This window comes from Pygocentrus nattereri, chromosome 1 (genome assembly GCF_015220715.1).
Source record: "Pygocentrus nattereri isolate fPygNat1 chromosome 1, fPygNat1.pri, whole genome shotgun sequence".
In the NCBI taxonomy this organism is placed as follows: Eukaryota; Metazoa; Chordata; class Actinopteri; order Characiformes; family Serrasalmidae; genus Pygocentrus; species Pygocentrus nattereri.
Window position 1 is genome coordinate 27,953,083 of NC_051211.1, and position 27,458 is coordinate 27,980,540.

At 39.6% G+C, this 27,458-nt stretch overlaps 1 protein-coding gene across 1 annotated transcript in view; it reads right to left on the reverse strand.

The window, feature by feature from the left end:
- Nucleotides 1-27,458, reverse strand: part of LOC108435089 (calcium-activated potassium channel subunit beta-4) — a 41,837-nt gene that overhangs the window by 12,933 nt on the left and 1,446 nt on the right. The window lies entirely within an intron of this gene.

Sequence of the window (27,458 nt, forward strand, 5' to 3'; positions counted from 1 at the left end):
TTTTAATGTATTTTTTTTAATTAAGTGATTGAGTAATCATGACAGCCCTAATGGGGTGATACTGATAATGTGGTAGAACTGACAAACTAATGCTAAACATTCACTAGAAGACTTTGAAAGCCTTTGAAAAGACTCTTGAAAGACTAAAGTCTGACACCCTCTCACATTTATAAGACAGTGTCACGGTTTTTAGTCACAGACTATGATTTTGCAAAGACAGGAAATCTTGCAGTGTCACTATTTACAAACTAAATTTTCTGCAATTATTCCCCATCATGCACCAACTGGGAATTTACAAGCAAATAAACACATTTCCTTCCACTGCATAGTGGTACAGATGGGACGATACACTGGCTGAGCGTCTAAAGATCTGAGTCTCAGCTCAGTTCACTGCAGAGCTGTATATTCTGGCAGGTCACCACCCAGAATCTTTTTAAAAGTGCAGTTCCATCCATCCATCCATCCATCCATCCATCCATCATCTTCCGCTTCTCTGGGGTTCGGGTCGCGGGTGCAGCATCCTATGCAATGAGGCCCAGACCTCCCTTTAACCAGCCACTTCCACTAGCTCTGTGGGTCGCCAGCTGGGCAATATAGTCACGCCAGCGTGTCCTGGGTCTTCCCCGGGGTCTCCTCCCTGGTGGACTTGCCTGTGACACCTCACGAGGGAGGCGTCCAGGTAAAAGTGCAGTTACAGTTACAGTTTTTAATTTGACAAAGATTTACACATCAACACAAAATGCAGCGATTCAGCATTGTTTACTGAATATTATGAACTAAACCATAAAAAAACAGTGTAACAGAATAATAATAATGCTGTTCTTAAAGTCCTCTGTGCATTTCATTACATCACTGTTATGCTCAGTGAACCTTAAATATTAAAGCAGTCAGATAAAATTTTAAATGAATATGATTATTGTATTAAAGTGGAGCAAATTTGTCGGTTTTACAGAGATTTCAGGCTGTCGCATGTACATTTTATCTCTCTCACTCTCTCCACTATGTCGCGTTCATACATTTGCCCACAAGCCTCACGCACGCCTCTGGCACATCACTGTTTGCATGAGCGAAGGCTTAAAACTTACAATAATATAAACACGATTCATTTTGTCGTAGCGTCAAAACTAATTTACTATAAAATGAAATGGTGTTTGTATAAATTCAGTCAGTCCGCGTCAGTCATGACTGCATACGTGGACATATTTCTATATTGTGCTCTATTTACACAAAGTTAGGTTAGTTCATCATTTATGTTGAACAGACTCTCCCAAAGTTTTACGCTGCTGCGCTGACGTTGAACCGCGTGCTGCACTGGGTCGGTATGACCAACAGGTCAAAACCAGCTCTAAACAAAGTGACCGCTGGGCCCTGATTGGTGCTCTTGCTTTGCGCTTCTTTTGTTTTGACATGTTACGTTCTTATACACACAGAAACCAAAAGAAACGACAGATTTCTAAAAATGTAGGAGGAAAAAGGCAGATATTTGACTTTTAAATGTAGTGGAGTGAAAGTAAAAAGTCACCCAAAATGGAAAAACTTCAGAAAAGTACAGATACACGAACAAAACTACTTAAGTACAGTAACGGATTACATTTACTTAATTACTGTCCACCACTGCTGACCACCTCACACTAAAGGATTGAGATGACGTGAGTGCAACTCTAGCAAGACCCTCATGATTTTGTTCAGACATTGGATTTGTCTGCGACAGTGAAATCGCTTGAAAAGTCATTTGGTGTATGGCCGGCATAAGTTATCTTTGTGGACTATTTTGCCTTACAATGGCCTGACTTTACATCTCTGCCATAATGGATTCTGAAAATGTGTTTTAGGCCAAAAGCTTATTTACAAACTGTCAAAAACAAGGTCTCAGGCATCAGGCATTCATCTATTCATAACCATTTCTTTGTGAAAACTTTGTGAGGGAGCTTTACTTGGCATTGAATTCTTCAGATATCTGGTTCCTATCAACACCACTGCTAAGAATTCTGACTCTCTAGAACAGACATTTCACATCAAACTACTCGTAACTGACTTTGTTTATATCTTAGCCAGTGAATTATGTAGAAACATTAAAAATGGTGATTTCTCCTTTGCTCTCTGTAACATTTTTGAAAGAAGCCTACCTGGACACTGTAAACTAGGACTAAAGTATGTCTGTCTGTGTCAAAAAATTAATTTTCCCAAAGCTTCATGTTCTCTGACGTCAACTGAAAAAGCAAAAGAAAAATCATACAGGTGCAAAGCACATTATCCTGGTCATTTTGGTGATCAATGTAGTAAAGCTAAGAGAAGATTTAAGTCTGTCCCCCATTCATAGTAACAATGGGGCAAAAATGATCATTTGCAAGAAACTGAGTGGAGTGTCTCTTTCCATCAGACCAGGATGACTGAGCTGCCATATGGGAGCATCTGTGTATAAGCTACTCCAGACTGGAAAGAGCAGGGCCCTTGGGCTGGCAAAAAAACCCTACAGATATCTGATTGAATTTGCTTGGGGCTCTGCTTCACCAGGGCAACTAGGTTACCATGGAAATGTGAGGACTCTGGCAGAGTGTGTATGTGTGTGTTAATGCCTAATATGATTGGACCAGGGAGAAGAACGGGTCTACCCAGGCCTGCCTTCCATTAGCACTCAAAACACCAGACCAGGCATGCAGAAAGGTTGTAAACAGAGAGCATTTTTCACCATTGTCCCTTTTTCCTTAATAATTCTTGCTTTCCATTCTTGCTTTTTTTTTTTTTTTAGTTACTTTGTCTTTACTTTATCTTTCCGTAGCATCTACGATACAAAAGTGGCCACATGCAGGAGAAAGGAGGTGATTTTTCTATAGAAACACACTTGCCCTTGGCTAGTTTCAGTGAGCTAGCTAATTACCTCTGAAAACAGTTTCAGCAAAAGCCAAAGACTTTGTCATGTTGCCACTGGATGTGCGTTAAAGAAGAGCACAATAATGGTTGTGTAGATTATTTCTCTGCACTGAGCAACATGATAAATGGACCCATTTGAACTCCAATTGGAGTTCCAATTGGACTATGAGGTCTCTCTATTATTTTTCCCTATGGGTTTACTCGGTAGATTACCACTAGCTATCAATAATGTTGCACTTTGACACCATTTCTTTTTGAGTGGAGAAGATTAGTTTCATCGCTCAATGTGGCTCGCCATGTGTGAGCTGTCTTGAGAGGTCACTAAAGCGAAACCCAGGAAAACAAATTTAGATTGCATACTATACTTTTGGATACAAGTGGAGAAAATGACACTTGCTCCTGTCTGTAGCACAGTATTACTGTATACAGTAAAGCCCATAAACATTTGGACACTGACAAATTTCGTTATGCCAGCCGTCAACGGGCTGTATATGGGACTTAAATAAAAAAATGTGATTAAAACCAAATTGAGTGAACAATTACAACCATTTTCAAACAATGCCCCCATTTTAAAGGGCTCAAAAGTAATTGGAAAACTGACTGCTCAGCTGATACAAAGAGTTCAATGGATTTCTTATGTCATCTACCACAATTGGATTCAAATGCAAATGCCACACTTGAAATAATCTCTAGACCTTTTTAGGTGCTTATATGTAATTGACATAATGAGGAAACAATAAATGGTCAGCCATGTTTCACTGGGGAATATATAAGAGATAAATCAAAGTCTGAATTCTTTGTCATCCATCCAGCACTATGAGAAAGACCAAAGAACACAGCAATGATAAAAGGTGGTTGAGCTGCACAAATCATACAAAAATTTGTAGTCATCAATAAATAAGTTTAAAACAACTGGACATGTTAAGAATCTGCCAAAAAGAGTATGTGTGTATTTACAGACCCCACACAGTGAGGAAGTTTATTTGAGTGGACTAAGAATCTATAAAGGATCACAAATGGGGAACTGCAAAAATGAATTAGGTCTTGGGTTCAGAACATATTCCAAATGAAATCCAAACGCCACCTATATAACCACAAGTTGTTTGGGGGTTTACCAGAAGAAAGCCTCTGCTGTCAAGGACCAATAAACTCAAGCACCTACAGGTTGCCAAACATTACTGAAACTTTCCATGTTTCATGTCCCATGTGTATCCATGTTCTATGGATAGATGAGAGCAAAATAGAGTTTTGGTTACAAACACCAGATCTGGGTTTGGCATGGACAAAAACAGAGTCATACAGAATAGTACCCATCTCTAGCTACCTAAACTTACTAGCTAAATAGTTAAGATTTCCCTTCCAAGCAGGAGCACATCTGATCAACTGCTGAAGATGATGACAGTGCTAGCAGACAAAGCTTTGACTTGATTAATTAATGTTGAAGATGATGACAGTGCCATCCTATCAGCCGACAAAGCTTTGACCTGATTAATGGCTGGCACATACTGTACAAGCATAGAGTGAAAAGTGAAATGCCTTTAGTGTTACTGCCCTTACTTTGAATTTGACTGTTTCCCCAAGGAAGCTTACAAAGCAGCTTAATCAGACAGAGATGAAGTATCCACTCTGCGTCCATCTGAGAACAAAGGGACGGAAGACAATGTCCTATTCCCAGAGAAGCATAACATTCTCCTTTGTGTCCTCAAATCTACTGTGTTCTTTGTGCCCTCCACACCCTTGAATGCCTTTTTGCTTTTTTAATATGTCATTAACCATAAACTTAAAACATACATAAATCTTATAAGATAGACTTAACACCTTTCGGTCATTAAAGAATCATATCCTATTTTTTTTTTGTTGTTCCTAGGGCTTATTTATAACGTTTATGTGGTTTTATGTCCTCAAAATAGAAATAGAAAATAATGTTTCTGAGAGTGTGCCAATGACCTGTGGTGTCCCCCAGGGTTACACTATTAGGCTGCTCTTAATTTATACATGCTTCCTCTTGGCCAAATCGTACAACATGATCACTGTACTAATGTTTGCTATTTGCTGTACAATACACTGGCTACCAGTCTGTTACAGGATAGACTTTGAGGTACTAACAGGTCTTTAATTCACTTAATGGTGTAGGATCAGCATATTTATCTGATATACTGCAGCAATATGAGGTGGGCAGAACTCTCAGTTCATTAGTAACTAGTCAGTTAGTCCTGCCTAAAATAAACATAGAGAAGCAGCTACTATGATGCTCTTAATTGACACTATTTGACATTGAGCATTCAAAGAGCCTTAAAACTAGACTTTTAAATCTGGGTTAAAAATGTTCCTATTTGAGCAGGATTTCATCTCAGTTTATAACACTAAGTTCAATGTTGATTTTTACTTTAATGTTTAATCTTTTTTTTTAAACCTATTGTTTTAATCATGTTTTAATATGTTTTTAATTTATATTTTACATCCTCTCCTATGCTTTTAAATCTGATTTAAATATAAATGTATTTTCTTATTTGTAAAGCGGTTTGAAAGGCCATATTGTATGAAAGATGCTATATAAATAAACTTGCCTTGGCTAAAACAATCATGGTGCATTTTTATGCAAGCCCTTTTCCCCAACCTCTCTTTTTACATTCCCTTAACAGATGTTCAAATTAAGAGGTGACAAGTCGCTTATGTCACCTCAAGTTTGTCTTTTGTGGATGTTTGAGGCAGGCCTGTACCTGGTCATGGCCATTCAAGTTACCAGGGTGACAGCCCAAAGTATCATACCTGTACAAAAAGCAAACTCTATGGTAGTGTAGATTTCAGAACATCCTTGTTCATCAGGCAACTGCAATGGTACTTCATGTCCACTTATTTATCTCTGCTGCTGTACTGAATCGGTCCTCTACTATATCACCCCTGAACATCACTTTATACATGTCACTTTATACATTACCTGTATTAAGATGTACACTTTCTACCTCATACTCATGCTGCTGTGTTTTATGCTGCTGTTATTTGCACCTTCTATTTATTGTTTATTGTTACTTTTGGGAGTTCACTGGAACCTTGAGTACACCATTTCATTCTACCTCTTTTACCACATGTGATACGAATGACAATAAAGCCTTATCTTATATTCCATTCTTTCTTACTGCTTTGATTACAGTTTTGTGACCAACTTAAACACAATATACCACAATTACAACTTATAATGAACTGCACTTTATTGTGTGCTTTTATTTGGCAAAAATGAAGCATCATTTCACATGGTATCACTGTTTTCTTTTGCATCTGGTTCAGTACAAGGATCTGTCAGAAAATTCTGCATGAAGAGACTGTCTAGAAATTACCCTGCAATTCCCTCACCCCCATAAAACTGAGAAACTTGACTTGTCACTTGTTGCTCTGCCACCATGTCGCTTGCCACTTGTCTAAATCATGGCTTCAAATTGTCTGCTTCCATGGGAAATGACTGGATGCCTGTCTACCTGTTGCCTGCCAACAAGAATGTAAGGTTAGAATTAAAGCAGACTGGTTTTGCTCCTGTATTTTTAATATTGACATATCTAAATGAACTCTTCTGATTGGCTGCCCTCTATATTGCCAAATTCAAAATGCAGTCAGCATGAATGGGCAGAGCTAAACTACTGTAGGCTGAATAATTGTACATTTGTTTGTGTACCATTTACGTATTACAAACTTTTTTTTAAGGAAAATTTCATTTTCCCATTTTAATACAGAAAATGACCATTTTATTTTCATCAGTTTAGAAATATATAAAAACCTTCCATAACACTATTACCTAGCAAGTGCTCCAATAGCCCACTGTGTTTCTTTTTTGGATTATAGAATAGCATCAAAATTGACATTACTCTACTAATATAAAAACACAGGACCCCAGAGAGAGAGAGAGAGAGAGAGAGAGAGAGAGAGAGAGAGAGAGAGAGAGAGAGAGAGAGAGAGAGAGAGAGAGAGAGAGAGAGAGAGAGAGAGAGAGAGAGAGAGAGGATATGATAAACTCTCCACAGGAGTTTAAAGCATTAGTATTCTCCTCATTAGCAGTAATTACTTTCCACTCTACCTTATAGCCATTCCTGCCTTGCCTAAACCCGGTCTGTTTAATGTCAAAGTTCAATTTGTATGACCACACAATGTTAATATTCAAAAATGCATCATGCAAGAGGTCCCATAACTACAGAACTTTCAAGACAGTTAATTCTGTTTCAGAACCTTAACAAACTGAACACTACATTAGAACGGAGGTGTTGAATCTTGAGAATCATTTGCAAGCCATTATCTTGCGGAGGAGTACGCCCACAAACAAACCTGCAAAATCACACTCACAGTGCCAGTTTACTTTTTTTTCCCCATAACAGTTACCACACTGAACCAAGCTTGTTTATATTAGCAGTTTAAATCCTGAAAATAACTTTAAGAGGGTCCCCTGTGGCTTATGTGCATTTGCAATAAGCACAGAGAATATTGACTTGAAAATTTCCAACTGGGGCTTCAGTCCTTCTCCATTGATTACACACAGTTCTTTGTCAGGTGGTTCAAGGACTAACCCCTTAAAATGGACCCACACTTCTGCAAATTGGGAATAACCATAACTAGTCCATAATTGTAGTCCAAAGATTTAATGATCATTAAGCCTTAAGATGTAATAAGCCTGTGATTTTAATTGGTTACAAATGGGGCTGGACACACCAAAACAGTAAAGGTGATCACCTCTCAAACAAAGAGAAAGTATTCAACATGTCCCTTAATGTGCATTCTCTAGAAGTACTGACACATTATGTAAAAATTATCTCTGCCAACATGACAACACCTCCGTAGCAAAAGGCTAGGGAAAACTTACTAAACTCAGAAAAAAGGTCTGAAATGGTCATTGGGGCCCTTTTGTCAGCGGGGAGGGACCCTCAGGCGTACATCTCAGTACCTTTAGTCAAGGAGCATAATTGTACCATAATCCATTGAAATGATACAACCCCATTTCCAAAGTTGTGATGCTATTAAAAAAAATGTAAATAAAATCAAAATACAACAATGTGCAAATCATTTAAATCCTATATTTAATTGAAAATAGTACAAAGACAACACATTACATGTTGAAACTGAGAATTTTTTATTTAAAAATATATATATATGCTCATTTTGAATTTGATGCCAAAAACACATGACTGGGGATAAAAAGAGCATCCCAGAGTCTTTCAGAAGATGATGAAGGAGCTGCAACAGAATTGGTGCTGCAACACAGCACCAAAACAATAAAATATCTCAGTTTCAACATTTAATATGTTGTCTTTATAGTATTTTCCTTTAAAAATATGGTTTACATGATTTGCATTGTCATTGTATTCTATTTTTATTTACATTCTGCACAGCGTCCCAACTTTTTTAGGAAACGGGGTTGTATTTTGTATGATAAGTTGTATTGATGCCACACACCCATCTCATCTCCAGGCTTTTTATTTTATTGTTCTGTTTTAAAACATTAGGTTATGAAAATTGTTTGTACCTTTACCACCAAAAATGTACCTACAGAGAACCTTTATTTCTAACAGTGTAGAAACAAGGTTCTACATTGGTCAAGCTACAGATAAAAGCCGTTCATTGGAACTTTGCAAAACAGCCCCAGATCATTCTCTCTCCTCCACCAAACTTTACTGCTAGCACTACGCATTCTTGTAGGTGGAGTTGAGCAGGCAGATCTAGCAGCGCAGACATTTCATGAACTGACATTGTGGTGCATACTTTTGGCCATATGGTGTATATTTGCTGTTTTCACTCACCCATGAGGGGAATGAGATTCATAAATTTGCAAATGGAAAAGAACAATAATTCCAACCCCCTCTTGTGCAATTATATGAAAACAAGGTTTCAGAGTGTTCCAAAGTATATGTAATTCTGGAGGGCACTAGAACATGATTAATGTTTTTCATGTCTTTGATTAGAACAATATGCACTGATGGACGTTGAAAGTAAATGCATGCTGTTAAATTACAAACACAAATCATGTACCTCTCAAACTCTGACCTTCTACTTGACAGTCCAGGGAACAATTTATAACCACATGTGAAACGCTTAATAGATTCCTGAAAAGGCTGGGAGAAATCAACGGCCCTTCAAATTTAACTTCAGACCCCATTTAATTAGCACCTCATTTCAAGTAAAGGAAGGTTCTCTTTAATTTCCACTTCTTCTTAAGGTCTTATCATTCCTGCATCTGCAGTAGGTTTTGCACTGTACACAAGTTATGTAAGAGCTGTGGAGCTGGCAAAATTGGAATAGAGAGCCCACAGTAGCGGCCCTGGCAAAACAGGCAGCAGGTCATGTGGTCCAAATCGGAGCAGATCAAAAGCCATAATCTCTGATCATAGGCAAACCATGTGACCCCCAACAGTAAGGGTTTCTATGGAAACAGTGCCCTAAAATAAACTTCTGGGAAAATGATGGGCTGATTAGGCAGTGATGCTGAGAACAGCGTAACGTGAAGTTGCAGCACACAGTAAACAAATTTTGTGATTGGTTAGAGGATTTGCAGTTGCATGTGGAAATGTGGAGACATGACATTACGACATAAGAAACAACTGCACATATGACGTTTTACAGTACATGCCAGCATAGACTGCTGCATATATTCACATAAGTACAGCAAAATTTAACATACTGATCTCTCTCTTTCTCTTTATCTCACACAGAGCTGGAGCCAGGTTGTTCATGCATTGGGCACATAAAACCACTGCCAACAAATTCATGCCCTTAATCTTACTTAATCTTATGCATGAGTCTAACTAGGCAGACAATTTGCTTATGGTTAAAAGCACAATGTGTACATGACCCTATTTGAAATCAGTCATGTAAATAGCACTACAAAGAAGCTTTAGACTCCATTCCTCCTGCTGGAGTCAAAACTTTAGAAAGATATTTTAGATTCTTCTGTATTTTCAATTTTTTTAATGCAAGATTAACAGCTTTCCACACAATATTGACATAAAAAATTTCTGCATAAATATGACCTAAAACATCAGATTTTGTCCTAAAAGTAGACAAAGAGAACCCAGTTAAACAAATGACACAAAAATGTTTAAATTTTAACCCATTCCCCCGTACAGAACAGCTTCAACTCTGGGATGTTGGTGGGTTTCCTCACATTAACTGCTCGCTTCAGGTCCTTCCACAACATTTTGATGGGATTAAAGTCAGAACTTTGACTTGGTCATTCCAAAACATTAACTTTATTCTTCTTTAAACTTCTTTGGTAGAAAGACTTGTGTGCTTTGGGCCGCTGTCTTGCTGCATGACCCACCTTCTCTTGAGATTCAGTTCATGAACAGATGTCCTGACATTTTCCTTTAGAATTCTCTGATGTTATTCAGAATTCATTGTTCCATTAATGATGGCAAGCCGTCCTGGCCCAGATGCAGCAAAACAGGCCCAAATCATAATACTACCACCACCATGTATCACAGATGGGATAAGGTTCTTATGCAGGAATGCAGTGTTTTCCTTTCTCCAAACATATTGGTTTAAATGAAAAGCGTTAAGTTCTATTTTGATCTCATCCATCCACAAAACATTCTTCCAATAGCCTTCTGGCTTGTCCACGTGATCTTCAGCAAACTGCAGACAAGCAGCAAATGTTCTTTTTGGAGAGCAGTGGCTTTCTCCTTGCAACCCTGCCATGCACACCATTGTTGTTCAGTGTTCTCCTGATGGTGGACTCATGAACATTAACATTAGCCAATGTGAGAGAGGCCTTCAGTTGCTCAGAAGTGACCCTGGGGTCCTTTGTGACCTCACTGACTATTACACGCCTTCCTCCTGGAGTGATCTTTGTTGGTCGACCCCTCCTGGGGAGGGAAACAATGGACTTGAATTTCCTCCATTTGCACACAATCTGTCTGACTGTGTTTGGTGGAGTCCAAACTCTTTAGAGATGGTTTTGTAATCTTTTCCAGCCTGATGAACATCAACAACTCTTTTTCTGAGGTCCTCAGAAAACTCCTTAATTCGGGCCATGATACACTTCCTTTTATGCCATTTAAAAATCAAGGTACTGCTTCTATCTGATAGGGCAACTTAAATCATTGCTTTGGCCTGCAAAAGGTGTCTCCATTCACAGCTTGAAGTGTTCATCAAGTTGTCATATTTGTCAAGGTTCTGATTAACTAGAGGTTGCTAATGTTACTCCAATCCTCTCCTTACCTGTAGGTTACTTTACCATTGATGAACAAGAACAAGAAATGAAACAAAGAAACAAATGGCATGTAATGTGGACACCCTTCCTAATTCTTGAGTTCAGGTTTTTCAGCCACATTCAGCTAACGTGTATAAAATCGAACATAACCATGGATAGCAAGGCCTTTCAGACTTATTACTAATATTATTTAAGACCATTATCACTAATCATGAAGGGAAAACCTTGGAGCAGCAAACTTGGTATCCAACTGTTGCTGAATTTGCATCTAACAAGGCGGACAAAGCTGGGGAGAAAAGACTTCCACTACAGGAAAAGCTGGCAAAGGAAAAATAAAGGGGGTGCATATCAATAAACAGAAAAACAGAGTGAGTCAAATATTGCAATCAGATCAGATAATCAGTAATTTAGTATGTGCACTGACGCATAGTTACTAAGGTGAAAATTTCCATTCTTGGCTTCACATGAGCTAATGGGAGGGAACTGGCCATGATCAATTTGGGCTGAAAAATGCAAATTACATTCATGTGATATAAGATAGAACTTTAAGACAAGCTTTAAATGGTCAATTCTGTTACTGTACATACTTCTATTTTTTTTAAAATAGGGACAATGTACTGAGCTGGAATAAAAGTGACATTATGTAATTATGCGAGTATCTTTGCTCTTGGGTTGCCCTACAGTTACGGAGTGCATCACACTTTCACACCACTTTAATAAATACAAACCACGCTCCCCATCATGGACAGCTGTACGTATGCCTTTGTTGAAGCTGAAGAATACAAAATTGCCCCTTTGCATGCACACATTTCACACAGGCATATGGGTGTTACAGATTACACCTGCAATTCTTTCAATGGGTAAATAACAGAAATCACGAGTGTAGAGTCCATATGTCTGTGTGATGAGTAGGAATTCACCACAACAACAGCAAGAGAAGAGAAAGACTCCAAGTCGACTCACAAGGTAAAGTAATATTACAGGATTTTATTACAGGAGGCTGCAAACTTTCAAGGCTATTTAGGTGGGAGATTGACAAAAGCTGACCAAACTTTTTGCAAAGTGCGAGATGAAACTATTTCTTTGCATGCTGGCCTGAAAAAAGAATGAGGTTCGACAACGTCTGGCATCCGGAAAAACCATGAAACTCTGTGATACAGTAATGACATAGCTAATGATACACAGAGAAGGTGGTACTTTTTAGTTACTTTTAGTTTTTGTTAAAACAGCTAATTAGAAAAACTAACAAATACATTTTAATAATGTCTTAAATTCAGATTCTTAAATAGAAAAATAACAGATTTATGTGATGAAAATTATATGATTATATAATTAAAATTCTATTGTATTATACTATATACACCGCTAAAAAAAAAATAAAGGGAACACTCAAATAACACATCCTAGATCTGAATGAATGAAATATTCTCATTGAATACTTTGTTCTGTACAAAGTTGAATGTGCTGACAACAAAATCACACAAAAATCATCAATGGAAATCAAATTTATTAACCAATGGAGGCCTGGATTTGGAGTCACACACAAAATTAAAGTGGAAAAACACACGACAGGCTGATCCAACTTTGACGTGATGTCCTTAAAACAAGTCAAAATGAGGCTCAGTATTGTGTCTGGCCTCCATGTGCCTGTATGACCTCCCTACAACACCTGGGCAGCTCCTGTTGAGGTGGCAGATGGTCTCCTGAGGGATCTCCTCCCATACCTGGACTAAAGCATCCGCCAACTCCTGGACAGTCTGTGGTGCAACGTGACATTGGTGGATGGAGCGAGACATGATGTCCCAGACGTGCTCAATCGGATTCAGGTCTGGGGAACAGGCGGGCCAGTCCATAGCTCCAATGCCTTCATCTTGCAGGAACTGCTGACACACTCCAGCCACATGAGGTCTAGCATTGTCCTGCATTAGGAGGAACCCAGGGCCAACCGCACCAGCATATGGTCTCACAAGGGGTCTGAGGATCTCATCTCGGTACCTAATGGCAACCAGGCTACCTCTGGCGAGCACAAGGAGGGCTGTGCGGCCCTCCAAAGAAATGCCACCCCACACCATTACTGACCCACTGCCAAACCGGTCATGCTGAAGGATGTTGCAGGCAGCAGATCGCTCTCCACAGTGTCTCCAGACTCTGTCACGTCTGTCACATGTGCTCAGTGTGAAGCTGCTTTCATCTGTGAAGATCACAGGGCACCAGTGGCGAATTTGCCAATCCTGGTGTTCTCTGGCAAATGCCAAGCGTCCTGCACGGTGTTGGGCTGTGAGCACAACCCCCATCTGTGGACGTCGGAACCTCATACCATCCTCATGGAGTCGGTTTCTAGTCATTTGTGCAGACACATGCGCATTTGTAGCCTGCTGGAGGTCATTTTGCAGGGCTCTGGCAGTGCTCCTCCTGTTCCTCCTAGCACAAAGGCGGAGGTAGCGATCCTGCTGCTGGGTTGTTGCCCTCCTACGGCCTCCTCCACGTCTCCTGGTGTACTGGCTTGTCTCCTGGTAGTGCCTCCAGCCTCTGGACACTACGCTGACAGACACAGCAAACCTTCTTGCCACAGCTCGCATTGATGTGCCATCCTGGAGGAGCTGCACTACCTGAGCCACTTGTGTGGGTTGTAGAGTCCGTCTCGTGCTACCACGAGTGTGAAAGCACCACCAACATTCAAAAGTGACCAAAACATCAGCCAGAAAGCAGAAAGGTACTGAGAAGTGGTCTGTGGTCCCCACCTGCAGAACCACTCCTTTAATGAGTGTGTCTTGCTAATTGCCAATAATTTCCACCTGTTGTCTGTTCCATTTGCACAACAGCTGTGAAATTGATTGTCAATCAGTGTTGCTTCCTAAGTGGACAGTTTGATTTCACAGAAGTTTGATTTATTTGGAGTTACATTGTGTTGTTTAAGTGTTCCCTTTATTTTTTGGAGCAGTGTATATTCATACTATTATAGGAAATAAATATCTATATGTTAACTTAAAAATTAAAAGGAAAATTGTTATTCATGGTTACAAATGGAATGCAAAACATTCACTCAGATTATTTTTTATATTTTCCCTGTCCCCTTAGGGGCTCCATATGGAAATATGCTGCAGCTTATAATGCTGTTTACCATTAAATTAGGTTACCCACAAAGCTAACTAATGCTGTGTTTATCACTGGAAAACAAACTGTAGCATTTAACATTTTCTGTCTAAATGAAGCTGAAGTCAGCTTCTTATTCACCAGATTCTTTTCTGCATTTTCCTGTTCCACCTTAAATGATGTAGCGCTTGCATTCTGCCTCAGGCTACACTTTTCCATGGGCAGTCGCCATGTGATTGTGTGCTCAGTCTGTGAGGAATGAATGAGAGCTTACTGCATATGAAGACAATCGGCCCGTTTGTGCTGTCTCGTGTGAAGCTGCGTCTCCAAAATCAGCTCTCAAGCTGTGCTCGAAAGTGTTGTGGCTGGCATGTACAGTTTTAACGGTAAAAAAAAACTGCGTCCGAATATTTTACATTTTCGTTTTGTTTTCTTGCATCACATTCAGCATGTAATAGCCTTAAAACTGCTTCAGATGATAAACATGGTTAATTTTTAAATTCTCTAAACAATAACAGACAGGTGTTCATTTGTGTTCGTAACAAGTAGCAAGATTACTTTTAAACTGCATTATGTCATGTCATCTTGGTGTGGACTCAATTACTCATAGCAAATGTTGGGAAAAATATTTATGTTGCATATTTCTGAAGAAGTGAATAAAATTTGTGGTTAAATAGGCGACACTACCTATGGAAACATTGTTATTGATTTTACACACCCTTTTTTGCCGTCTTGTACTCTTCACAATTACTGTTTATTTGCAAAATTAGAGAATCAATAAAACATGCGATTTAACTGGCATTCAAGCTTTTGCATACAACTATTGTTTTTTTTTTGTAGCAGACTGTGAATAATAAATCAGACAGAATATATCTAGTGGCGTTAGCATATTACGCATTTAAAACTAATTATTTAAGCACTTGCCAACACCATGCAAGGAGCTCAGGAGGTGAGTCAGAAAAGAAAAACAGAAAAACAAACCAGGAGATGGAACGATTGACCAGCTATTTGCAGCCCAAATATGCAATCGGATAATATTTCTCTAACAGTGACATAAGATATGAGCCATATTTTAGGTTTGCTACAGCCTTGTTCACAGGACTCTGCAGTTCCTCATGTTATGCTTTCCATATGCTAGATGGAAATACAGACCTTTTAACTTTTGACTAGGGGACCAAAGGCCTGTAACACAAGTCTTGAAAATGAACACACGTAAATTAATGTCAAAACTGACTGCAGCACTACATATTTTTTAAACCTGAGCCTGCTCCATTTTCTGCACTGTACACATGCATTAAAATCAGGCTGACCAGTAGCAGCCTAAACAAATGTGCTTTAGGATGGCAACACAGCTTATACAACAAGCAGCACACTGACTATAAAAAAAAGCAGAGGCAAAAAAGATATATGGCGTATAAGTATGTGGCAGAACAAGCAGAAGTAGAGCCTCGAATCACCCCACTGACCTATGGAAATACCTGCAGAATTGCTCAATATGCAGCTTCAGCTAGCTCTTGTAAGAGGAAGTGGACCTCCCTGTGTTGTCTTTTTTGTAGAGTGGCATGTACCCAGTATATGCACCATTTAGTTGCAGTGCGGGGCCACACATTTGGGCATTCAAATATTTCAACAGTAATGTCTCACAATGTTGCTAAATAGTCTGCCAACCATGCCAAGCAGATGCACCTTTTTCTTTAGTGACCACGGTGCTTAGAGATCATGGCTGAATTTGTGGTTAGGGACTGGAAGTGTCATTCATTGATGCTTTTGGCAAAAACAATGTTAACTTTTTATCCCTTTAAGTGTCTCGGTGGTGTTCTAGGACAACATACAGTTTGGGGCTGTCTCTATAGCCAAGTATAGATGAAAGTACAGCAAGAACAGCAATATTACAAGCATAAAAGTGCAGAGCTTCAGCAGATATGTGAATAAATATTCATAATGACTCTTGAAATATGTGCCCTTAAAATGTAGCCAGATGAGAAACTGCTGGTTAAACATCACTGGCTGCTGCTATCAGACTTTAACTTTAACTAGTTTACACTTTACATTCTCTTTTTAACTGGCTATGTTGAAAATTATTAGAGCAGAATGACCAGGCAGAAAGCTAACTGGCTAACAAGAAAAGACAGACTAATTTTAAGCAATTAAAGAAATAGTTTTAGATAATGAAACTGTACTTAAATGTCTTTAATTAAACTACATTTGACAAACATATGCACCAAGCACTAGCATTATGCAAACAACTCATAACATATGATAGATGAAGACTGTATAGAAGCCCTAAAAACACATTTCTTTCACATAAGACATTGCCATGATTTGCCATTTCATTATGATTTTCTATCTGACTTTGAAATGAAAAGTTGAAAGTTGAAACTGATTAGTTATATTGATAGTTTAAATAAAATAGCATGAGCAATGTAATAAAAAGTTACATTTTTATTTAGGCGTTAATTTTTATTAAGATTTTACAAGTATTTTATATATTCTGATTATGCTTCTCAAGAAGCCACTGATAAGTCACTGAAAGCATCAGGCATACAGGTATAAGGTAGACATAAATTGTAAACCAAAATGCATTCTGAATGCATTTCTGAGTAAAGTGAAGTATTGGGGGAGGTTCTCTGTGTTAGCTGAGTGTCGTATGAGCATGTAGTATTAAAACATTTTGCAATATCAAACATGCAATCCTAGTCCTACAATGCAGTGATTCTGAGACTCAGGAATTTTCTCTATTACACTGTTTAAATGCCAGCTGACTTTGCTTATCACTTATTTTTTTTATATTCTTTTTAAATGTCAGTATGTGAAATCAGTATGTTTAATGTAAAATGGCTGCATGGGTCAGTAAAGCTAGGAGCTGCAACACAAATACATATTTGAGTCCTGTTTAGGCTGCTACTCCAATAATGCTGTGTGGCGCACCAGCAAACGTAAGCTTTGCATTTATGTCCTTTGCATTTAACGTAAGCTTTGCATTTATGTCCGTGATACTGCAGCAAAGGGGTAAACCTAGAGACTTAACAGCTATGGAGAGGCAGAACATGATTACTGGTTAATATCATTTTTATATTATACAGTGCCTTTAGAGTAATTTTTGAAACATTGTTTCAGTTTTAAGTTTTTCCACATTTTCCACATCTGGATATTAAATGCCAATGTTTTGATTTTTTTATTTGTATGTCACTTTAAACAAGGTAAACAAATCAATTTTTAAATTAAATTTTGAAAAACTAGAGATCCAAATCAGTCCAAATGATAACTACCTCATACAAGGTAACAGATTTGGGTGAGATAGCCTGCATGTATGGCTTTGCCAAAGAGTTACAGCAAGCTCAGAGTAATTAAGTCAAGGCCAAAGTCTCTGATCTGTCTGGGCTAGAACCCCAGTTACTTGCAATTATTGTGATGGATCACTAAGAGAAACACAGAAGTTGAAGGATCCATGTTCTACAGATAAAGTGGCTTTAGAACAGCAGAAAAAAAGTTGTAGCACTCACCCTCCAAGCCCTCATTGAGCTTTCCTGGTCATTATAGACAAGTGTTGAGTGCATGGTTCTGTTTTGCTGGCAAGGTTTCTGAGGGACCCTCCCAAAGCACGACTCATCCTATGCAAAAATAGAACATGGCTGGCCTGAGCAGCATGCTACTTCAACACTCGATTAAGGCATGCCAGTTCTGCTTGGCCTCGTAACCATAGAGACAAGAGGACTGCCACAGGCTTATAGTGGCGTTTGTGGTGCTAGTGGTGGTGACTGTGAATGAAAGTGATATAGGTGAATATATGAGAGAACTACAAGAAAAGCCATGAGAAAAAAAAACAATGAAGTTCAGCACCAAACTGCTCTGCCATTTCTCAGCAAGTGAAATTTGACACATCAGTTAAAACATCATACTAAATATTAGAGCCAGGCACTGAATCACAGGGTATGGAGACAGTGACAGATTTCTGAGAGCAGTCTCCAGTAAGGGTGCGCAACAAAGCAATTTTGACACTGCATCTTAACCAGCTGGTTCATATCACCTGTCAGTACATTCTCTAATAAACATTACTTAGCAAACAAACAATCCACCAATGGCAATAATAGCACCAGCTATAAAGTTTACTCTAATAAAGACTTCAAAGTCTGTCGATGTAACCTGTGGAACTGTTCGTTCACATTATAGGAATGTTGACACAATCTTTTCTAATTTAACAACATGAAAACTGCTTGTCAGTACCTGCAATGCATCATTATCATCATCATTAACCCCTTAGTCCAGATATGGTTGCGATAGCAGTAGGGAGAGCATAGAATCCCAGACAACCCTGTCACCCCACACCTTCCTCAGCTCATTCCTGGGGACCCCATGACCGAGTTCCTCACTATCACCCTTCAGCCAAAAAAACATCAACATCTTCTGTAAATAGCAGAGACGCCACCCTCCGGCCTCCACACAATGCCTTCCCAACATTGGCTATGCCTTGACACCCTGTCCATTATTGGACACAGGGTACAACCCTGGCGGAGTCCAACACGAACACTGAAAGAGTCCGACTTAATGCTGCATATGAACACAGCTCTCACTCCAGGAGTACAAAGATTAAATGGCCCAGAGTAGTATCCCCAGCACCCCATACTCCCGGAGGACCTCCCACAAGATGTCTCGGGGAACACTGTTGTAAGCCTTCTCTAAGTCCACAAAACACATGTAGGCTGGGTTGGCAAACTCCCATGTCCCCTCAACAATCTCTGAAAAGCTGGTCCATTGTTCCACGGACGGGACAGAATCCGCATTGTTCCTCCTCAATCTGAGGTTCAACTATCAGTTGAAGTCTCCTTTCCAACACCTTGGCATAGACTTTCCCAGGGAGCCTGAGCAGTGCAATACCCCAATAGTTGGCATACACCCTCCGGTCCCCTTTTTTAAAAATGGGAACCACCACCCTGGTCTGCCAGGCCAAGGGTACTGTTCCCGAGGTCCATGCAATATTGCAGAGGGCGTGTCAGACACAACAGCCCCACAACATCCAGAGCCTTAAGCATCTCCGGACGAATCTCATCCACCCCAGTTGCATTGCCAGTGAAGAGCTTGCCAACTACCTCAGTGACTTCCAACAGAAAAATGGACATTGACAGGCCAGAAGCCTCTGGCCCTGACTCCCGTGAGGCATGTCTCTCGGATTAAGGACTTCCTCAAAGTGCTCCTTCCACTGATCGAAAATATGCTCATTTGAAGTCAGAGTTTCTCTACCCCTGCCGAATACAGCTTGGGCAAAGACACCCTGACTGCTCCTGAGTTGCCAGACAGTTGTTCAGAACCTCCTTCTGAGGCTAACCAAAAGTCTTTCCATGGCTTTCCGTTGCCACCTTTTTGCCTGTTGGTACCTATCTGCTGAGTCGAGAGTCCTTTGAGCCATCCAGTCCCTAAAGGCCTCTTTCTGCTGCTTAACGGCCTCCCTCATAACTGATGTCCACCAGTGAGTTCCTGGGTTACCACCCTGACAGGCACCCACAAGATTTTGGCCACAGCTATGCCTGGCAGCTTCCACAATGGAGGTTTTGAACAGGGTCCATTCAGACTCCATGTGCCCTACCTCCTTTGGCACATGAGAGAAGCTCTCCTGGAAGTGGTTTTTAATATCATTCCGAATAGGAGCCTCCAACGGTCATTCCAAGCAAACCCTCACTATTTGCTTGGGCCTACTGGGTCTGATCATCAGTCTTCCCTGCCATCTGATCCAACTCACCACCAGATGGTGATCAGTTGACAGCTCAGCACCTCTCTTCACCCGACTGTCCAGAACATACGGTCCCAAGTCAGATGAAATGACAACAAAGGCAATCATTGACCTTTGACCCAAGGAGCTCTGGTACCATTTGCACTTATGAACATCTTTGCGTTCGAACTTGGTGTTCGTTATGGACAATCCATGCCTGGCACAGAAGTCCAATGATAATTCACCATTCGGATTAAAAATGGGGAGGCCGTTCTTCCTAATCACGCCTCTCCAGGTCTCCCAGTCATTGCCAACATGAGTACTGAAGTCTCCCAGTAAGACTATGGAGTCTGGAGTCTGAAATGTTGTGAACTGGAATAAAATAACTTTATCAACAGATTATGGGGAAGCTGGGGAAGCCAACCATGTAAATTGGCCCTGTAAACTTGCAAGTTCAATCCCCAGCAATGCCAAAGTCATCATTAGCCTAAGAGAGCTCCTTCAAATGTGCTGAGCCGTTCAATGAAGTTATGTCTTACGTTGTGCCTTTTTATAAAGCACTTATGCAACAATTGATTTTTTTCCATTAAAACACATTGTTACATAAAACACTGGCTAAAAGCCCGTTTCAAAGAAGCAGGGCAGCAAAAAAAAATGAATCACTTTTATTGCACCGCAAGTCCCATCCAAACACAGGGAACTAGTAACTAAGATTTGGTCACATGACAAATTTCAAACTTTATAAGTAAAACAAAAACAGTGAAAAGTACTGTGATACTCTATTTTTGCCATGATGACCAGTATGGGTACAATCTACCAAAAAGCTTGAATAAAATGTCAACTGATGAATGGAGAGAGAGACAGGTCTAAAAGCGTCAGTCGTTCCTGTACTGTGCAGTGATAATGTCATGTCACTCACATCCCACAGGTGGTTTAATCAAGTCATTAGCCACTGCGGCTTACAGCGAGCAAGGATCTCATTACCCCATATTCTGAAAGGTCAGTGCTCCTGTGAGGGGTTCACATGCACACACGCACACACGCACACACACACACGCGACTCTTCATCATCCTCATGATCAATCCTTCAGCAAAAGGGGCTGAAAAATTCCTTCATCTCTAAGATAGTCACACAGTTCAGACTTTTCTCCTTATTCCTCAACATCATTGCTATCATCAGTCTTACTCTTTCCCTAAGTGGGACAAGCACCTACCAGTCTCTCAAAATTCAACCTCAGAAGAGAAAAATGGAGATCATTTAAAACAGCTGTTTAAAAACGAGGGAAGAAAATTTAGATTTTACATCAAATATCCATACACTGACTTATTCTCCATCTTTTCTCCAAAGTTGTTTACTGTCTGAAGAATCCTGAAACAGAGGAGGAGTCTGTGGTATGAACAGAAAAAAACTTTATCACAACATTCTGACATTTTTTGCCTTTGTTCCATCATTGTAGCCTACTTTTTGGTTCCTCCCCCCCCCAATGTCTTGATAAGTAGTATTGCGGTATGTGTTCGAATGCATTTCTCCAGCAACATTCCATCACACCAGATCTCTCTGCTCACTGTTGATGTGCGTTTCTTTGTCCTTATGGACAGCGCTGGGTAGAAATGGAAGCAATCAATCAATCAACCAACCTTTATTTCATTTTGGAGAACATCAAGGGTGCACATCATTTACAATGTTGCATGTAATGTATGCAATCAGGATCCAAAAAAACAAAAACGGGTACATCATAAAACAGGGTGATAACCAGCAGGATTCCTTTCAAAGCTCATACATGCAACTCGATGGTCTTTCGTTAAATAAAAAAAAACCCTCTCAGAACTCATAAAGCAATGTCTCAGGTCATCATTTCAAGTAAAAATTTTGTTTAGGAACTTTAAACGGTATTAAAATCTTCAGACGTCTGGTCCTATCACCACCAATTGTTTATACAGTAAATATTGTAATTAACCCTTTAATTATGCCTTTAGTCTGGGATATTTTTTATGTTATAAATCTTGAAAGAACTTCGCTAAGGAGACAGACTGTGATGGTGCTGGATTTGTGTTTATCTGAGGAATACATCTCTCAGGATAAATGAGGCCAAACAGGAAAGAAGAGAATTTTTTGTCTTCAAATTAGACAAGTCATATGAGATGAATCAAGAATATTACTAAAAACTTTTTGGGAAGTTATAAGTATAAAACTAAAATAGCCACAAATTTTTTGAAATTATACAGAGTTATGGAGTGTAAGATGATTGCATTGTTACATCTGTCTGCAATTAATTATGCAGAAAAATTAATTTTATGGTTCTATAGAGAACCATGAACAATCAGAGCAACCTCTGTAGAAACTAGTCCAATCCAGACAATACACGAGTATTATGGCACAGTTCTCAGAGGCCAGGGGTATTTAAATAAAATGAAATAAGGTCCAGTTAAAGAAAAATTCCTCACGCAAAGGACCACAACATCTTAGCGTCTAACGTGTGGATCAGACACAGCAGTGTCGCCAGTTTTTAATCACCTCAGTGTCACTGCTGCACTGAGAATAGTCCACCAACCAAAAATATTCAGCCTACAGGGTCCTGTGGGCAGCGTCCTGTGACCAGGACTAGAGGATGACCAACACAAACCATGCAGCAGCAGACGAGCTATCGTCTCTAACTATATCTACTAGGTGGACCAAGAGGGTAGGAGTGTCTAATAGAGTGGACAATGGACCCCATTGAAATTACATAATTCTCCACAGTTTATAGGTCCAGATCCACATATGACAGTGTCTGGGTCTGGACTATTAGTGACCTGATGATCTAGTCCCTCAGGCAAGGTTTGGTTACTCTGGATTAAAGAAAAATGAAAAGCAGTGGATTGACATTAATTAAATATTCACTTTAAATTGTTGATGAGCTGGGCATCCTGGCCACTACAGACGCACATCTCAGTAAATAACCATCAAATACTCTTCAAATACTTCAAATATTCATCAAAAACATTCTGATTCAGATACACTATCTTGTTGAAATTGGAGTTTTCCACTTTACTAGTTCCTTATCCATAGTTCCTCCTCCTGCAACACTGCTGCATCAGTAGCAGGTTTTTCTTGTAAATGACATTTTAGGCTTAAAAGTGGCTGGATATACAGTGGCATACAAATGTTTGGGCACTCCTGGTTAAAATTTCTGTTACTGTGAATAGATAAGTGAGTAGAGTGAAAAAAGGCAGAAAGGATCACCATGCAAAAGTTTGGGCACCCTACATTTACATTTACAGCATTAAGCAGACGCTCTTATCCAGAGCGACTTACAAGAAGTGGAGACCCTAAGAGATTTGAGCACTCGGACAACTTTTACCAAGGTCTCAGACCTTTAATTAGCTTGTTAGGGCTATAGCTTGCTTAAAATCACCATTAGGAAAGGCCAAGTGATGTAAATTTCAAGGCCTTATAAATACATTTACAGCATTTGGCAGACCCTTTTATCCACTTATCATTTTACACCGGTAGGCGAAGATAGTGTTAAGAGTCCTTGGGCAAGACTCCTTATTGGTATAAAGTAGGTTGCCTGCCCTGGTGGGGACCGACCCCCAGTCTACCATCCACATACATGAAAAATTCCTATCTGGATTCAGGCCACATCACAGCACTGAGACAGCACTAGTTAAGATAACAAATGATCTTGTCTTAACAAGGCTACGTATCTCTGTTGATTCTACTTGACCTCAGCGCAGCCGTTGATACGATAGACCACAATATTCAAAAAGTAGCAATAAATAAATCATCAGTTTTAATTTTAAATCTCGCTGACTTTCCAGTTACACCTGGCTAAGCAGCACAAAATCTTGGCATCATAATTGATTCAGATTTATCATTCAATCAACACATAGGCAGCATCACTAGAACAGCTTTTGTACATCTTCACAACATTGCCAAGATAAGAAATGCCCTATCTCTGCGTGATGCAGAAACACTAGTACATGCCTTTATTACTTCTAGGCTAGACTACTGTAATGCACTACTGTCAGGATGCACTAGCAGGAATTTAAGTAAACTTCAACTAGTTCAAAACGTTGCAGCCAGGGTCCTCTCTAAATCTAGAAAATTTCATCATATCAGTCCAGTGCCATCATCACTTCATTGGCTGCCTGTTAACTTCTGTATTTAATTACAAAATTCTTTTATTGACATATAAAGCCCTACATGGGCTCGCTTCTGAGTACCTGCAAGACCTTATTTCCTACTACGAGCCACCACGATAAGTCAGCTCACAGAGTACTGGCTTTTTAATAGTTTCTAAAATTCAGAAGGCTGCAGCTGTGGGAATAGCCTTTTTTTATAAAGCCCCCAAACTTTGGAATAATCTTCCAGAAAATGTTCAGGACTCTGATTTATTTGTAATCTTCAAATCTAGGCTGAAAACTCACTTGTTCAGTTTAGCTTTCGGTAGTTAATGTTCCCTTTAGATAAAAGCGGCAGATCCAGGGGTCCATGGACACAGGCAATTATAGTAAACTGAAACGCTGGTGCTGTCGTCCCGTCGCTCACATGCGGTAACTCAAATTTGTGGACAGTGGAGTAGAGGGATACCAATTGGGTTCATTGGTTTTAGTTAAGCTGTCATAGTCAGATCTGCCGGAGTCATTAGCCACACTCTGGAAATGTTCACATCCCCTGTTTTACGTGCAAACAAACAGAACAAAACTAATTCCATCTCCCTGCCTTTTTCCAAGTAAACAACTGCCCACCTGTCCAGCCGGACACTGATGGATGAATGATTGTCGAGCTCTCCTGCTATCCGCTTCAGACCAGCTGCCGACGCACTAGCTACTGCCACTTGCCTTGGCCTAGCTGACCACCCTACATTGAAGTTTTCATGGACTCCTAGCTATTACTACTACTACTAATATCATCATCATCATCATCATCGCTTACATTATATACACTATGACTATATCAGTACACATAAGCATTACAGACCTGCGAGATGTATAGAGTCCTCTTTTTTTTTGTTTGGTCATTAATTTGTAGCTTGTCTGACCAGAGGAGGATGGGTCTCCCCTTGTGAGCCTTGGTTCCTCCCAAGGTTTCTTCCTCAGCTCTGAGGGAGTTTCTCCTTGCCACTGTTGCCCCTGGCTTGCTCACCCGGGGGTTTTACATTCATGTTAAAACTTTGTCTTTGCTGGAATTCTGTGAAGCTGCTTTGTGACATCAGTTGTAAAAAGCACTACAAATAAATTTGATTTGATTACAGTGTAGAGGGCAGTGGTGTTATTCATTACACTACACCAAACACACTGACTCCTCAAAACTTGTCCCAACAATTGGCAGCCATGGTCTCCTGTTAGGAGCTTCCCAGCACTTTGAAAATTAAAATATTTGATCCCCACAAAGCAGAAGTCTAGAAGAAGAAAGCAAAGCATTTTCGGGTAGCTGTTTCCTTGGTTTGTAATATAATTAAGAAATGGCACTTAACAGGAATGGTGGAGGTCTTTAAGAACAAGAAATCTTTCCAAGAGAACTACTTGTAGGATCACTAGAAAAGCAAATCAAAACCATCAGGATGATTTAGCAGATGCCGCAATGAGCAGAGGCGTGTTTGGAGGGGCAGAATTTCATGAAAATAACAGTTCCAAATGTTGTAGCATGGGGGTGGATTGATTATACTTTCGGCTTGTGTTTTCTAACAGTGGCATGGTGAACATTTCACTCAGAGGGAAGAATGGATTAAATTAAATAACAGCAAATTCTAGAAGCAAATAACACACCATGTGTGAAAAAAAAGATAAAAAGAAGACGGTTTCTACAACAGGATAATGATTCTAAACACAACTCAAAGTCTACACCTTGAAAGCTGAAGGTTTTGCCATGGTTCTCACAATCTCTCAACCTAAAGACCGTCAATAATCATTGGAGATTTGGTAGCTTTCGGTACACTTGACGTGACATGGTACAGAAATGCAGTTTTGTTCATTACATCTCCTTGAACACAATGTATGGGATTTTTATAAGACAATAACCAAAAGCATTTATTCATTTAGATAGATTGAGATAGATATGTTGTGTGTGAACAGGGTTGAGAATGCTGGCTGTAACACATCAGGCTTTTTGGACACTAGGATGATGAATAAATAACAGCGCTTTTACAGAATCTCTGGTGTCGTACTCACAGTGCCTCCATTCTGAATGTGGAGATGTACTGCTTTGTATTAAAAGCTGAATGAGGTCTTTGTAGTAATTCATTCACTACCTTGCTAAAAGCAAACGTAACTACTCAGCCATTACCTCCTTGTCAATGAAACACTGCCAGTTCAATTTATAGGAGTTCCCCAGAATGTTGCCATGGTAACCAGGTGAAAATAGAGAGCCTCTGCCAGCACGGAAGTGTTAACGTTACCATGGCATGTGGCATGATGCAAGAAAGGGCACTTTCACCCATTGAATGCCTTTGTGTTCTATGAACCGTTCGTACATATCTCCTGTTGTCAGCAGCCTGACACATACACCTAATACAAGATGATATGCAAACTGCTATGATTGTGTAAAACCAGTAAATCATTTTACTGACAGTAATACTACATCACGGCAAGATGCGATTTAAAATAAATGATGTTCTTAATTTGTTGACCTTTTCTATTTGCTTTGGGGGGTGAGCTCACTACCAACCCACGTTAAGCATTTAAGGGTAAAACAAAAAGGCCAAAATCTGTCATGATGTCAGAAAGCCAATTTCATAACATAATACACAAAAACAAATCTCCAAGTGTCAAATCCAGCCAGTCTGATCGAACATTAAAATGACTCATAACTGAAATAAAAACATCTGAACTGCTAAGCACACTTTTACTAGAAGGTAGAGACTGAATGTGACACATTTCTTAACATTGGTCACTAATTTATCAGCATGGATTTTGAGATAAAGAGTGATGCATGGATCGCTTCAAAATTCCTTTCTGTTCTTTTATCTGCTCTCAAACACCTTTGAGCATTTCGAACTTTTTGAAATGTGAATCACATCCACGGCTACTTCAACTTCAGGTTTTGACTTCAAAATACAGAGAAGGATATTGTTGCCCGTCAGTGCAAAATCTCTTCTCTCCAAAAAGGTATCTTCACAGGAGAATGAAAAACATCATTCATCTGAATGCGAGTCAACGGAACAAGATCTCATTGTAAGCAATTTTGGGCCAATTTTATTGGTCCATCCATCATGAAATTGGGACACAATGTAAAGGGCAGCTAGTGTTTTAAAATCGATGAAAACAAAAACGAAACACTGTGATAAGTTTTGTTCAAACAGTGATGATATGAATGCATCTTAGAATGTTCAGAATTCTGCACGGGCAAAAATGCTACATGAGCGCTTCAGTTTCACTGCTGCTCACCAGTTCAAGTAATGATATTTTACTTCCACAATAAGAGTTTTTAAAGAAAGGGGCAGCATTCGCCCATGCCAAATTACAAAATGTACATCATGAAAAAAATGAGGTTTTAGCTCATTATTATCATTTTGCAAAATCAGTAATCATAAAGAAACTACTCAGCTATCATACCGCAATGATTTTGGTGACCAACATCTTTAAAAACCTACAAACCAAGGAGATGATGTTCTAAAAAAACTT